At 39.6% G+C, this 15404-nt stretch overlaps 1 protein-coding gene across 10 annotated transcripts in view; it reads right to left on the bottom strand.

The window, feature by feature from the left end:
• NOVA1 (NOVA alternative splicing regulator 1) overlaps window positions 1-15404 on the bottom strand; it is a 250784-nt gene that overhangs the window by 111228 nt on the left and 124152 nt on the right. Inside the window, exon 1 of one of the 10 annotated variants that reach the window (XM_045015312.1) lies at window positions 1100-1253. The exons of the other annotated variants lie outside the window; for them this stretch is intronic. The gene's annotated coding sequence lies outside the window, so the exon portion shown is untranslated. Of the gene's footprint in view, window positions 1-1099; window positions 1254-15404 lie in introns of those variants that run through there. 10 annotated transcript variants of the gene reach the window in all.

Raw genomic sequence — 15404 nt, 5'->3', positions numbered from 1 at the left:
AACTAAAGGGTCTTGTCCTTAAAACTCTACTTCACTGTGAGGCCTACAAAAAACTTGATAATGTTTAGGCTGCTTATCATGCTGACCAATATTGTCTCATTGTTTCCTTGTACTCCCCCATCTGTCTGTATCTATCTGTTGTCTCCTGTATTAGCTTGTCAGCTCTTTGGGGCATGAAGTGTCTTTTTGTTTTGTGCATGTACAGGTAACACAATTGGATCCTGGGCCACGACTGGGACTCGTAGATGCTACAGTGATACAATCAATCAATAAAGTGTGGCGAGAACATTTTTTCATTAAGGATTTGTAAGAAATTTTCTCGATGAGTCAGTGGAAGACAGCAAATTATCCATACAGAAAATGTGAATCCAGTGATAACTAGGCTCTCAAATAATACTCAGCTAGCATGCAAATTTCAGCATTATCCCCTTTTCAGTAAAACTGATGCTCCAGATTAGAATGATAATTTCTGTAGCAGAAAGAGAAAGTTTAAGGACTAATATCCCTAAACATGCTAGTGTATAGACACAGTAATGGAAAAACAGGTGGAACAACCCCAAATTTTAAATAGGTTGACATGCGCCCTGTTCAGTTAGGTCACTTATTTCCTTTGCTTAAGCTGGAAGATATTAGGACTAAACTATTCATTGTTGCTACCAACATGTTTCTCTCAGATATTTAAACGTTTTTTATCTATACCCCAAAGTATACATGTATGGCTATAACTAATATTGATCAGCAAGGAGTCCACAGTGAGGAAGAAATTTCTCCCTTACTAGCCAGGGAGGCAGCAGAGAGAAAGAGAGATAAGCAATGGAAGCCTAGAAAAAGAAATATAGCAGCTTATGTTTTTTGGCAAGGAATCCAAGTGTGAAACTGCTGGATTAGGGCTCAATTATCTTTGGAAGTACTCAGTTGTCTGTGAGAGAACTGTTGCTCACGTCCAACCAACCCTTAACTTCAAACTAATTAAATTAACTTAATTGAATAAACCCAGATACTTAAAAGTTAAGCACTTTCAAAATTAAGTAAGTGCAAATAACCGAAAACTGCTGGTATTTATTTGTTGACTATCAACTATACTATACCTTGATCATACCTTTTTCTTAGGGGTAACAATTTTTATGTGTATGATGCACCAGACTTGAACTCATCCATAAATCATTTTTGTCATGTCGCTAGAAAGCTGATGAACTGTACCAAAATTTGGGTGCTGAGTACTGTGGAACTGAGTACTTGTCTCTCTTGCTTTCCCAGACAAAGCTCCCACAACAATCCAAATTAGAGAGGAACGTTACACTGAAATAGAAATACAATAAAAGATGTAAAATATAGATAATGAAAATAGTAACAAAGACTAAAAATCATTAATACAACAAGAATGTTAAGGGTAAAAAATTAAGAAGTGTTGTAGTGACTTTGAAGTTCAAGGGTTTGAGGGTTTTTTTGATCATTTGAGGCATGTGAGTACAACTTAGAGAGACAAGGTAAGTAAGGTAATATCTTTTATTGGACCAATTTCTGTTGGTGAAAAAGACAAATTCTAAAGCTACACAGAACTCTTCTTCAGGTCTCGGAAAGGTACTAAGAGTTTCACAGCTAAATATGAGGTGGAACAGATTGTTAAACATAAAGAGTTAACACATATTGCAAGAGACCATTCAAGATGAAGTAGACAATTACTTCTTCCATAATCATAGGACAAAGGAGAGTTTAGTGAATTACAGATTATTGTAATGAGACATAAAGAGCAGTGTCTCTATTGAGTCCATGATTTTTAGTGTCTGGCAAAGTTATGATTTAAAGCTTCCAAGTTCATTCAAATCATGTAGGTTTCCTTTGAGGACAAGGACTGACAGGTTGGATATGGAGAGATCAACTAATGAATTCTGGTTGATATTATGTAGTTATTATGAAAATAGTATCACGGAATGTCTCTGTGGATATGGAAACTAATACTAGCATGTCTCTATAAGCATCTACCTCCCAGACCAAATACAACGGTGCTCTGGACTGAACTGGTATGTTAAGGAAGCTGGCTGAATACAGGAGAAACTACAAGTCGGGGGGGGGGGGGGGCTGGTGAAGCAGAGAATGGAGAATCACCAGCAGCAGGCCAAAGGAACGAGGTGTTTGTAGGAGCACATACAGTTAAGAGACTCACTGAGGTAGGACCAGGAAGCACTTGGGAAGAAACGGGCATGCTTTTGTAAAAGGAGGGCCCTGATTAAATGCAGATCAGCAAACATCAGAGAAATCTAGATGAGCTGAAAAAGCCGCATGATTCAGAAGAGAAGTCATAAATTGCAGAAGGATCCTGGGCACCTCAGAGGGCTCTGCTCAAGCACAAAGAACTCTCCAGGGTGGTGAGGAAATTGACGCAGGGGAATGTACAAAGGTGTGTTTAGGAAAAGTAATATTATGCTGGGTGTTGGCCAATCACAACATCTCAATGAATTGTTGAGAGTGAAAACCTCTTCCACTTAGGCCAAAGGATAGAACAATTAAATGCTCATTTGTTCAGTGATACCTGAAACAAAGGAAAATCACTGCCCAAGGACTAGATGGCATTCAAGCCTCCTCAGTAGCTAGGCTATGTGATGCAAGGGGTTTTCCAGGGGTCTAATAAATGCAGAGATAGAGGACTGATGTGACTTTTGTGTGTGTGTGAGAGAGAGAGAGAGAGAGAGAGAGAGTGTGAGTGAGTGTGTGTGTGTGTAGAAATACCACAGAAGCAGAGACAGCAGCAAGGAAGCTAAGATACAGCCAGTAACACATTTGTAGCACAACCCTGAGCAAAGCTAAGAGATGGAAAGTGACTTGGAACTATGAACAAAGAAAATGTCTCCTTTTCTTTGACTCCTATTGGGTCCAGAGAAACAGGACTTTACATACATTCTTTGTAAATAAAAGGAGTGCCTAAAAGAAATACTAGATTCCATCCATTTTTCCTCCCAATGGCAACAACCTGCAAAACCTCCAAAATTGGCTAATTGTTTGGATCAACAGAAGTAAATTATTCTCATTTTTGCAATCTGATAATCTGAATCTCTCTCTCTCTCTATCACTAGATCAAAAAAGACAGCTGACATAGGGGATGATGCTCAGAGAACTCAGCACAACTAGTTCTGATTCAAAACCCATTGAAGTCATTGAGAAATTATCTTCTATAGCTAACAATAATGCTGGCTGACATACAGGTGTCAATCCTGAAATGTTTAGCGTAGGAATATAGGGAAGACTAAACTGTAGTCCTCAGCTGAGGCTCTCTCCCTGCCCAGGAAAGGGCTGAAGCTTGAACAGAGTTAACTGACATGCGGAGAAGGGAGATTCTCTAATGGGATGTATGCATTAACTACAAATATTAATCTGATGGGCCAATCTCAAATTAGAGGTTCCATTTAATATCTTTCCTAAATGCCTCCACCAGGATTAACTGAATGTTTTTATTTCACTCCAATCAGATTCAAAAGACCCTAAAGTCTGCTGAAGGTTATTACATCTTGAAGAAGAGCAGGACTCTGTGTGCTGCCTTTGCCTGCAGGCACCACCTCCACAGCTCCCATTGGCTGCCTCCCAGCCAATGGGTGCTGCAGGGGTGGTGCCTTTGGTGGAGGCAGTGTGCAGAGCTGCCTGGCCATGCCTCCACCTAGCAGCTGAGCGAGGAGAATGTCGCCACTTCCGGGGAGCCTCCCAGGTAAGCGCTTCCCAGAACCCACCTCACCCCGTCCCATGTCCCAATCCCCTGCCCCCTCCCGCACCAAAACTCTGCAGCTGGGGGGGGGGCGCAGAGCCAGGTAGGGAGCCTGCTGGCCCCACCAACTCCCCCCACCCAGCAACAATGGGGGGCCTGGACCACACGCTGCCGACCACGTCCCCCCCCCGGCACCTCAACACCCAGGCTGCCCTCCCCCAGCACCTGCCCCTCCCACGTTTTAGTCATGCGTATTTTTAGTAAAAGCCATGGACAGGTCACGGGCTGTGAATTTTTGTTTACTGCCCGTGGCCTGTCCGTGACTTTTAGTAAAAATACTCGTGACTAAAACATAGCCTTAATTATGAGGCATGCATAAAATACTTGTCAAGGAGCAACTGCAACAATATGAGTAGAAAGTAATCTTGCATTCTGTATATGTAACATGTCCTGTGGAAAGTGTAAGGAGCACAGTCCATGAAACACGTGAATGATATTTCCAAGTATATCTCCATCCAAACTGTGTTATCCTCATCACTGGGAAAACAGAAGTATTTCTACCAGATAGAGACTGTGTTCACAAAGAGGCTTGTTCCTCCTTTGTGATTTCAGTTGCAAAAAAGAGGATTTGCTCACTAGTTACCAAGAATCTTAATATGCCTGTAGGCATCATTTTTGTCCATGACCTTTCCTTCAAAAGCAATGTAAGAAGTGTGTTTATTTCAGTTGCACACTGGAAGAAACAATTTGAATCGCTCACTCACATTCATGGGTTCTAAATTAACTGTTGACTTTTAGGAAAGGGATGCTGGTGTCATTGCAGGCAGGTCAATGAAAACATTTGCTCAATATGTAGTCATTGCCAAAAGACAAAAGCTATTAGGATATACTAAGGGCTTGGCTAAACTTGCGATTTAGCGCGCAATAAAGGAGCTCCATGCGCACAAGTTCACTCCCCATCCACTGGAAAGGGGCATAGAGCACTCTGACTCTGCAGCTAGAGCGCTCCTGGTACTCCACGTCGGCATGAGGAATAACGTTTGCTACGCCTTGGCTACAATGCACGGGCGTCAGTGTGAACAAGGTGTTGCATTACTGCGCTCTGATCAGCCTCCAGAAACATCCCAGAATCCACCTAAGTGGTCACTCTTGTCATTGTTTTGAACTCCTGTAGGAATGCGGAAATGCCCTTTCAAAGCTCTGTTTCTGACAGCCGGCATGCAAGCCGTTACTGTGGAATGCTGTGTGTGAGAGAGAGAGGTGAGGGGCAGGGGGAGGTCTGCTGCTGTCTGAACTTACAAGACAGCATGCTGACATGCTCTCAGCCCCCCCAAAAAACCCACTCTCTCTTTCCCCACATACAAATAACACACTCCCTGTCACACTCCACCCCACCCCCATTTGAAAAGCATGTTGCAGCTTCTTGCATGCTGGGATAGCTACTACAATGCACTGCTCTCGGTGGCCGCTGCAAGAGGTGCTAATGTGGCCATGCCAGTGCGCTGGCAGCTGTCAGTGTGGACAGACTACAGCACTTCCCCTACTGCGCTCTACGAAGGCTGGTTTAACTCAAAGCGCTCTACATCTGCAAGTGTAGCCATGTCCTAAGGATAGAAAATAGTACTGAAAACATTATGACATTATATAAATTAATAATATGCTATCACCTTGATGCTATATACAATCCTGGTCACTCCATCTTAAACAGAATAGAGCAGGAGGAGGACAGGTCTAGGAAAAGGGCAAGGGAAATTAGTAGAGGCCTGGAAAGACTTCAATATTACGTGAGACTATTTAGTTTAGATAGGAGGTAAATAAGGGGTGACATTGCAGAGGCTAAGAAAATCATTAGTGGTAGAGGTGAATCAGGCATTCCTGTTTACCATTTCAAAGAAACACTGAATGAGATCAAAGGGAGAAAATTTAAATTGACCAAAGCAATACTATTTTACATAAAATGTAATTACCTGTAAAATTCACTTCTAGAAGATAACATTGAGACAATATTGAGTAGAATTCAAAAAAAAAGTTTAGCTATTGCCAAGAAAAAGGAGAATATATGCATTTAGACTAGCTATCAGAAAAATGATATGGGCTATTCACCCTCATGTTTCAAAATATCAGCTGGGGTTAAGGAATGAAAACTTCCCTCATAGGCACGTTATGACATAACTATTCATTGTAGGGTTTTTTTGTGCATTTCTTTATAGCATCTTGTAGTGAGACAGGACTATGGACTAGAAGGACTATTTGTCTGGTATGACAAATTATATGTTTCTATAAAAAACAACCACCATACTGTCAAAATTCCTGATGGTGTTTGTAGTCTGTAGGCTTCTCAGTGAGGATACAACTGTCACTGACAGCAAAATAAAATGGCTGCTTTCCTTAAAAGTAGTTTCTGTCAGTGTTCTAGTAGAAAGAGACAGTTTTATTGGGGTGACTAAGGCTAAGGATTGGATGATTATTTATTTGTGTAAGCACCATCACTGATCTGTAGTACATTTTACAGGAAAACAGAAGTCCATGCCCCGAAGCATTTACAAAACCAAATTGGATAAGACACAGCAATGAACAAAAGTAAGGAGGTGGTTATGAGGGGAAAGTACAACAATTAAAGATATCCTAGATTGTAAGCCTTGTTTTACTTATCTGTATTGTACAAAGCACAGGGATGCCCTGTTCACCAACTGAAGGGCCTCATAGCTCTACCACAATATAAATAATACATAATTATATAATGTAGTATGCTTAATATTCTACATACATATTGATAATGCCTCTGTTTTTAAATGATTCTGTATATAAAATTTGTAGAGTTCAGTGATGGAAGAGTAACCTAAAACAGAAAGATCGGAGAATACATCTGAAGGAAGAAACTAAAGTTGGATGGCACACAGAGGGAAGGAAGATGTTCCAGGCAAAAGGTCAGCAAGAGCCCTTGTCTTCTTATCTGGACATATTTTTTCTGTACTTTCCTTACAACTTCGAGTTGTTTCCTGCAAGTGCTTAGGAACCGCACATGGCGGTCTTATTCTAACTGAAAAACTGCATCTCACTAGGTGAACAGAAGAGGTGATTATGGCTTGGAGGTGGTAACATAAGACTCCTGGGTGGTGCAGCTGCTCTAGAGTGCACAATGAAGCCAATAATGTCATCCACTAAAGACCAAAACTGGATTTGAAAATATGCTTGTAACTGAATACCAAAGCTGGCTGAAGCAGTACAGACTCACAACTTCTGCCAGCAAAGAATGCTTCAATATGCACAACTTCATATTCCCTGATGAACAGAGGGCATTCAGGAGACAGCACATGCCAAAGATGGTATTAACCTTTTACAATGCACATAAATAATATGCATTCTTTATACTTTCACTCTATGGTGCACATTTTAAGAATTACTACAGTAAAACAAAGTTATTGAACGATTTCATAACACTGCTGCATAAATCACTATTTAACACAATTTGCTGCCATAAGAAAAAGTGGAATTGTAAACAGACTTCTAGATTAACCTATACAAGGAATAATCTCATATATGGAGTACATTATCATACGTAAGATGTTCAAGTCTGTTTGCGTCAACTGAAACAGATGAGCTATTGTAGCACTAGTACTTTAGAAAGCAGGGATGCATTCCAAGAAAGAAAAAAGGACAATAGCAAGTTCAATGGGACAGGCCCAGTTTTCTGGAAAACGTAAAGTAGCTTCTATTTGTGTCATTTATATCACTGTGCTGAACTCAAGGAATATGTTGGCTTTGATGAGTAAAAGCCCGATTTACAAACACTACCAGAAGTAGTGTTTACTGCCTAACTCCATTTATGCTTGTATGTCACTTTTGCCCTTAAAAATAGGTGTATAATTGTGCATTTATAAAGTTGAAAAGCTGGGAAAACAACAGGAATACCCACAGTAGTAATAACTGCGACCCCTATTCTGGAAAGAGCATCATTATGTTTTAAGTCCATTCTTATTCAGCAAAGCACTTCAGCACACGGAAAACTTTTCAAGTTAAGCATGTGCTTAAGTGTGTTCATGAATAAGTATGTTTTCCTGAAATGGGGCTAAACCCAGAAGTGATCATTTGCCTGAGTCAATTATTAAAATATCGTCAACATTTTGGAGATTGTCACAGAATATTTCTTAGAAACACAATTGTATATATTCAGTATTAATTGTGGGCCGTATAATTACCATAAACTCCAAACTTCATTAACTAGCACAGTCCCCTTGTGAAAAGGTGACCGGGATAGGAAGTATTTCTCTCAATTCATTTTCAAGAACAAAGGACCAAGAAATTAAGACCTTAATTGTTTTTTATTTTTGCATTCACTCCATTATTTTTAAAAGGACCAGAGAGAATTGTTCCTGCTACACTTGAAAAGGAAAGCTCCTATTCTTTCAATTTGCTTGTGTGTCTGGAAAGTATGTTGTCCAGTGTGAAGCGTTCATACCGCTCTAGGAAGTTATATTTAACTTTTCACATACTAAAACGTAAATAGGCTGAACATATCAAGACAAAGATTTAGGCAGTACAAAGCAATCAAAACAGTGAACAACAAAGTGGAGGTGGGTGGGCAAGTTGAGAGAACCATGTTTATAAGGCCTACAAATCACTAAAATATTTTATCATTAAAAGTTAAACATGAACAAAGGTGTATATATAGTTTAAGTTCATTAGAAACTCAGTCAACTGAATACAGAAGTTAAACAAGCAGATGTATTCAAAATATTTTTGAAAGAGGGTTATAAACTTTAGATGTACATCCAAATGCAGCCTATAAATTTTGATAAGATAATTTATACAAATGGTTAACTATGATTCAACAATTTTAGATGTAATATCTAGGACACTGACACCAATATAAATTAATTAAATATGGATATCAACAGTCCCTTTGCACAGCTTTATTTTGTGACAGAATTTGTCTTTTATCTGAGGAAAATATGAACTTTAAACTTTAAAAGTACAGAAGATGGGGTGGGGGAATCTCTCACTATCTAACATACAATCTGTGTTATGATATATGCCCCTTATAGCACCAAATTTCCAGCTCAACCAAAATTGTTCAAAATTTACATTGATACAAAAGAAGAGAGCATTTCTAAGAGGAATTTTCAGTTAACATATATGTTTTGAATAATATACAACATTTTCTAGAAAGTTGCAGATGCAAGATTTTGGAGAAACACTTTCAATATCTGACAGATCATGGTTATTTTGTTAAAGGCTTCACTCCCTTACATCTGTCCAGTGTTATATAATGAGAAAAACATCTGTCTGTTTTACATTAGCAATTATTGTACATTTATTATAAGCCAGTTTATTTTGGGTTGAAATCTTCAGCTGAAAACAATAAACCAGATGTGGCCAAATCCTACAACAGCATTTTCCTATAGCCAACAAATTGCTTTGCCAATTCTCTTCTCCTGATGTAAAAATAAAAAGTTTCTTTAGGTCATGTTGCTCCATTCTTTTAAAATCCCTGGTATGTTCATTACCTCAGCTACAATAAAGAATTAATAAAAATATACCACAACAAACATTTCTATTGCTATACAACACTAACTGATTTATCTTTTGCTATTTGTTTGTAAACTTTGTTACATAGCTTTGGGCAGAAAAGTAAGCAAACAGCTGTTAATTTTTTTTTAACGTCCTCACTACTGAGATCTCAATTCACTAATAGCTGGGTGAAATACATTCTTGTTATCTTGCTTACAGATGATTTTTGCAGTATTTTAAATTAAAATTATAACTAGCTTCCATTATGACAGACCAGATTTATAAAAGTTTAAAAATAAAATGCCATTTTAAAACAAGTTTACAACATATTTCTTAAAACAATTATTTACATCTCAACAAGATGAGGTTACTAGTACAACATTTTCAAAGTTACTTACTACTCATCATGACTAATGATTTGTTGTTTATCATTTTTATAAATTACTACATTCCAAAATTATGTTGTAATGATTTTGTATTAAATGCTTTCAAAACAAACTTGTGATGTCTGTTGGAAACACATCCAACTGTGCTCCTATAAAAGTTAAGTATCAGAGGGGTAGCTGTGTTAGTCTGGTTCTGTAGAAGCAGCAAAGAATCCTGTGGCACCTTATAGACTAACAGACGTGTTGCAGCATGAGCTTTCGTGGGTGAATACCCACTTCTTCGGATGCAAGTAGTGGAAATTTCCACGGGCAGGTTTATATAGGCAAGCAAGAAGCAAGCTAGAGATAACGAGGTTAGTTCTCTTCAAAGAGAAACTGCTGAGCTTCAGTTCATCTGCAAATTTGACACCATCAGCTCAGGATTAAACAAAGACTGTGAATGGCTTGCCAACTACAGAACCAGTTTCTCCTCCCTTGGTTTTCACTCAACTGCTAGAACAGGGCCTCATCCTCCCTGATTGAACTAATCTCGTTATCTCTAGCTTGCTTCTTGCTTGCCTATATAAACCTGCCCCTGGAAATTTCCACTACTTGCATCCGAAGAAGTGGGTATTCACCCACGAAAGCTCATGCTGCAAAACGTCTGTTAGTCTATAAGGTGCCACGGGATTCTTTGCTGCTTCTATAAAAGTTAGTGTCCTTGTGACTGACAAAATGGACTTTTTGCATTTATGGAAACACGTACAGTAGCAAGAAGGTGCCAAAGACAGCCTATTGCTGATATGACTTCCTGGCAAGATCAGCCTAATGGGAGCCATTCATCTACGCATGGAAACACCCTATAGCCCCGGTGTTGCATCTGGGCTGCTACTACCGTGAAAACTTTTGTGAATACCCTGGGTGCTGTAGCAAGTCCAAAGGAGAGGACACAAAACTGGTAGTGCTTTTGGCCAACCATGAAGTGCACAAACTTCTTAGGAGATGAATGAATATCTACATGGAAATATACATCCTTCATATTGGGAGCCGTGAACCACACCCTGCCCTAAAGGAAGGAAATTATAGATGCCAGTGTAATTAACCTAAATTTTAGCTTTCAAATAAAGATGTTGAGCTGCCGAAGGTCCAGGATGGCTTTCCACCCTCTGTTTTGGGGGGATTAGGAAATATGGGGAGTAGAACAGATTCCTTTGGTACTGAGGCAGGATGCATTCCATCATTCTCCAGTATAAAAAAGATACCATCTCTTGTTGAAGAATCAATTGATGAGAGTGTGAGATCAGGGAGGTGGCTTGTGAGGAGGGAAGAAAACAAACTCTACAGAGTATTCCTAATGGATAAGCCGGACATCCCCAATAAGGCTAGAAGGAGGGATTCATGAGTCACTGTAGCCACAAGGGAATTAGTACCAACAGTCCCGGGGGATGGGGGTCATATGCGGAGAGATGGTAAGCATAGCCTCTCGACTATCTGCTGGGATGCCTGTGCCCCCACGGAGAAACAAGTGCAGCTGTCTCCTCTGATTCCTCAGATGATTCCATTGCCATTCATGCTGAGACACTCTTGCCCAATGGTTGGAGATGGAACTGCTCCTGAGACATTGGTAATGATTCCTCCTCTGGAGAAAGGACATCTCTCAGGAGGACAGGGCGAGAAAGGAGTGGAGAATGCAAGGAGGGGAGGAATATATCCTCGAGTCCAGGGAATTCCAGCAAAAACACCTGAAGGACCCAACTCATTTGTCACAAATTAACAGTCTCTGTGTAAACGAGGCAGTACTGACAAGGAGCCTGGACCTGCACTTCATTGATGGGGCTGGCAAACATCCATCTTTCCACTTCCGTACCGCAGTCACTGTCAGAATCATTGGACCCCTCTATTGATGTGTCTTGCCCTCCAGTTTGGGGGTTTTCAGCAGCACTGGTTCCATGGATTCTGTACACGATATCTCACCTGACCTGGGCCAGCTCGCGGGAAGGAAGGGGTAGGAAATATGTTTCTTCTGGGCAGTCCTCTGCAGGGATCTGCCCTTACACCCATGACAGTATCCCTTACTCTCCTGTGGAACCCTGTGGGAAGAGTCCTTGGGCTTCACCATTAGAGACTCCATTCCAAGTAATGTGCTTGGAGGGGCACTGTAGGTTAGCAGAGGCTGATATATGGGGGGATGGGGAGGAGGGCTGTCTCCAGGGCCCAGGTCAGAGCAGGGCCTCATACCTTCCTCCATCAGGATTTTTCCCCCCCAATCGGAGCTCTTGGGCCTCTCGAGATCTGGGTGGGAGGACTGGTAAATAACTGCACTTTGCAGAGATACATGCTTCACCCGGACAGTAAAGACACCATTGATGCTCCTCTCCAATGGAGAAGGAGCGAGGACAGGAGACACACTTCTTAAATCCCAGGATTCTGTGCATAGTCCTGGACCAGGGAGGATTTCCCCTGATTGAGAGGGGAGTGTGTGTGCTGGGATAGGAACTATTCTATACTACATACACTAACTATAACTACTAAGCTAAGATTTAAAAACTATTTACAAATATTTTACTTTACAGGTTCTGCATGGAGTGAAGGAGGACACAATTCTGACTCAGGCCATGCAGTGGTAAGAAGGAAACAGAGACATCAACCTGCACTGCCTCTTATACCCTCAGTCAGGAGCATAAGGGAAGCTACTGAACATGTACAGGTCAACGAACACTGCTTTGAAGAATTTCTGGACTTGGGTGCATGCAGTATACACACAGAAGAATGGTCAGTGATAGAGACTACACCATGATGCTTCATAAATTGTTCCCACAGTTAATTACTCTCACCATTAAAAATGTATTCCTTATTTCCAGCCTATATTTGTCCAGCTTCAACTTCCAGCCACTGGACTGAGTTATACCTTTCTTTGCTAAATTGAGGAGCCTACTATTATTAATTATTTGTTCCCCATGTAGATACTTATAGACTGTGATCAAGTCACCCAAAACTTTCTCTTTATCAAGCTAAATAGATTGAGCTCGTTGAGTCTATCACTATGAGGCACATTTTCAATCATTGTAGTGGCTCTTCTCTGAACACTCTCAAATCTATCATCATCTTCTTGAACTATGAGCACCAGAACTAAAGATAGTATTCCAGCAGTGGCCACACAAGTGTCAAATACAGAAGTAAAATAACTTTTTTACTCCTACTCAAGATTCCTGTTCATGCATCCAAGGATCACATTAGCTCTTTTGGACACTGCATCACACTGGGAGCTCATGTTCAGCTGATTATCCGCCACAACCCCTAAATCTTTTTCAGAGTCACTACTTACTAGAATAGAGTCCCCCATCCTGTAAGTATGGCCTATGTTTTTTACACCTACATGTATACATTTACATTTAGCCATATTAAAGCGCATATTGTTTGCTTGAGCCAAGTTTACCAACAGAGCTAGATCATTTTGTATCAGAGGCCTGTCCTCTTCATTATTTACCACTTCCCCAATTTGTGTGTCATACACAAGCTTCACCAGTGATGAATTTGTGTGTTCTTCTAAGTCACTGATAAAAATGTTAAATAGCCAAGGGCCAAGAATCGATCCTTGCAGAATCCCAGTGGAACCACACCTGCTTGATGACGATTCCCCGCTTACAATTACATTTTGAGACCTATTCGTTAGCCAGTTTTTAATCCATGTAATGTGTACCATGCTAATTTTATATCGTTCTAATTTTTTTTTTAATTAAAATGCCCTACAAGTATCTCTCAAGGCATAATTTGAAGACAATGGGATTGCACAGCTATAAATAAATTCCCAATGGGACCTTATTATTATTAGTTGTGATAAGAAACCAGACTGATATTTTGCAGAGATTAATTTGCAGGGATGGTTGTTGGAAACATTTTTTTTCTTATCTGTAAAATGAGCACATTTAAAAGGCAGCAAATATGGAACTCCCAGATGAAGCCATTTTACAGTGTCATTTTTCAGAGTAGTATTCCATCAGTACTTTAAGTAAACATACTTTTTAAGAGGGTTGAACAATGGGAGATAGAAAGGAGCAAGGGCTCATTTTGGTAAATAGATCTGAATCTAGCAATTTCTTCATTATTTAAGTATGATCAAAAACCTATCATGTTGTTTATATTGTACCTGCCAGAGAAGTTGACCAAAATCCTCTTCAAAATTAGAATGAGCCTTCTATGATATTTACATTAGGATCTCACTTAGAGAAAATATAAAATTACATCAAAATATGTAACTACTAGTCCTCTTCACTTGTATGAACATGCCTTGTTCAAGTTATGGGGTAACTTCTTCCTCTTTAGATAAAACTGGTTTTGACCTTAAAAACACGTTTTTGAGTTTAACAATTCCTGTTTAAATCAGTATCAAATAATTGGAGTTAACAGGAAAAGGTAAACAGATACAACTCTTCAAAAAGTAATGTTTATTCATTATAATTCGGTAATATCTGTCACCAATACAAATATTTTCATAATTGGTGGTTCAAGTCTTAAATTGCAATGGTTTCACATTTACAACTGTATTAACAAAGATAACTTAAATCTCCTGGAATCCCACCTTAAGACTGGCCCCATTCTTTCATTGTAACCTAGTATAATATCATACACACAGGGGAGTTTATTTTTAAATGAGATCTACAATTTAGTCCAATACATATACATATTCATTAAGTTTGATCAATCTAATCAAAGATGTCCTTGAAAGTGTTCTCAAGGAAGAAATTAAATCAGCATCAACTAGCTATTATAAGATGCATAGCACAAAAAAGGATGTCTATGTACTTTAAATTATTTCTTTTCATGCTATACAAAAATATGCTAAAATAATCACACATAAAATAATCCCCAAATATATTATAGATAACAATTCATACAAAGATGATAAAGAAAAATACTGCTAATATTTAATATGGCATGCATATAAAATGCATACCAAAACTAGTGGGGAAAACCAAAGTCTTAGCTGGAAGAATAGTCTGCTAATATGTTTGTTGAAGGACTATATTTTGATGTAAGGTAAAAATCTCCATCCTCAATATGAATTAACATTCAGAAATGTAAGTTAACTTTCATTTATTAGTAAAACAACAATTTAAGAGCAAAGGCCTGATTTTTTTTTTACAAGTTCTGAGCAAATACACCTCCAGTTGAAATCCATCGGGGTGGTGGAGGCATAATACGGCCTAAAATCAACCCCATATGGCCTAATTTTCACAAGTGCTGAGCACTTCTAAATATAGGTCAGTAAGACATCAATGAAGTTAAAAAGAGATACTGCTAAATTTGCTTGGCAGCAAAACATAACCTGTCTTCTACTTATCAATCCACAATCACAGTATCTTGAGATACTTAATATAAGAAAAAAGGTCAATGGCATAGGAATCAATGGCGGGGGGGGGGGAGGAATGAGATTGTAAATAGTCATGACCTCACCCTTACATTTTAGTGCTAAATTCAACCACATTATAATTGATGTTATTGAAAAAAGTGGGGGAGGGAAGGGAACATTTTTATAACTATTATTTGTAATACATTAGCATCCACAGACCCCACTCAGGACTGGTGGTTCATGGTGTTGGACATTGTACAAACATAAAATGGAAGACAGTCCCTGCCCCAATGGGCTCACAATCTACATGGAGACAAGATGCAACAGGGTGTATAGAACAGGGGTCGGCAACCTCTGGCACACGGCTCGCCAGGGTAAGCACCCTGGCAGGTCGGGCCAGTTTGTTTACCTGCCGCGTCGGCAGGTTCAGTGGACCGTGGCTCCCACTGGCCGCGGTTCGCCGTCCCAGGCCAATGGGGGTGGC

This window comes from Mauremys mutica, chromosome 4 (genome assembly GCF_020497125.1).
Source record: "Mauremys mutica isolate MM-2020 ecotype Southern chromosome 4, ASM2049712v1, whole genome shotgun sequence".
NCBI lineage: Eukaryota > Metazoa > Chordata > Testudines > Geoemydidae > Mauremys > Mauremys mutica.
Note: the sequence above shows the minus strand (reverse complement) of the source record. Positions and strands in the feature narration are given on the sequence as shown.